The following is a 1,151-nucleotide window of genomic DNA, read 5'->3' as shown; positions in this document are numbered from 1 at the left end:
TATTATTTATTTTGAGGCAGGGTCTTTCACTAAACCTGGAGCTCACCAATTTGGAGAGGCTGGCTGACTAGTGAACTCTAGGGATTCTCCTGCCCCCACCTTCTCATCTTCCTAGCGCTCAGACTGCAGGCACATGCCACCATGGCCAGTTTTTACATGAGCCCTGGGTATCTGAACTCAGGTCCTTACGCAGCAAGTGCTTCAACAGCTGAGCCATCTCTTCAGCCCTAGTTTCATTGGCCTCCATGTGGTAAGACATATTTCTCAACACTATGTGTTGAAAAGGCTGTATTTTCTCCAGTGTATATTTTTGACAGTTTTGTTTAAAAAAATCAGATAGCTGTAGCTGCATAGGTTTGTATATAGGTCCTCAGTCTATTCCATTGATTCACGTGGCTGTTTTTGTGCCGGTATCAGGCTGTGTCTATTACTCTGGCTCTGTAAGACAAGTTAATATCAGGTATGGTGGTACCTTTAGCATTATTCTTTTTGCTCAGGATTGCTTTAACTACCCAGGGTCTATTATATGCTTCTGCATTAATTTTGAGATTTTTTTTTTTGGAGGCTGAAGAGATGGCTCAGCAGTTAGAGCACTGACTACTTTCTCTTTCTCTTTTTTTTTTTTTGAGATAGGGTCTCCCTGTAGCCCCAGATGGCCTGGAACTCACTCTGTAGACCAGGCTAGCCTCAAACTCACAGAGATCTGCCTGCTTCTGCTTCCTGAGTGCTGAGACCAAAGGCGTATGCCACCATGTCTGGTGAACACAGACTGCTCTTACAGAGGACCTGGGTTCAGTTCCTAGAACCCATATGGTGGCTCACAGCTGCTTGTAACTCCAGTTCTAGGGGATCTCGTGGCTTCTGGATTCTGTGGCACCAGGCATGCAAATGATGCACATGCACACATGCAGAATAAAACAGTCATACACATAAAAATGAATGAATTAAAGTAAAACTTAAACAAAATATTCTGTCTTAGCCATTAAGGAAAAACAAATCAAAACCAGATTAAGACAAAGTATGGTGGCATATACCAGTCAGTAATCCCAGCACTTGGGAGGGTTAGACAGGAAGATCATGAATTCAAAGCCAGCCTGAGCTACACAATAAGAATTTATCATAACAAATAAACAAACTATATGGACATTCTT

Source organism: Nannospalax galili, unplaced genomic scaffold (assembly GCF_000622305.1).
Source record: "Nannospalax galili isolate Female #2095 unplaced genomic scaffold, S.galili_v1.0 scaffold206, whole genome shotgun sequence".
NCBI lineage: Eukaryota > Metazoa > Chordata > Mammalia > Rodentia > Spalacidae > Nannospalax > Nannospalax galili.
Note: the sequence above shows the minus strand (reverse complement) of the source record.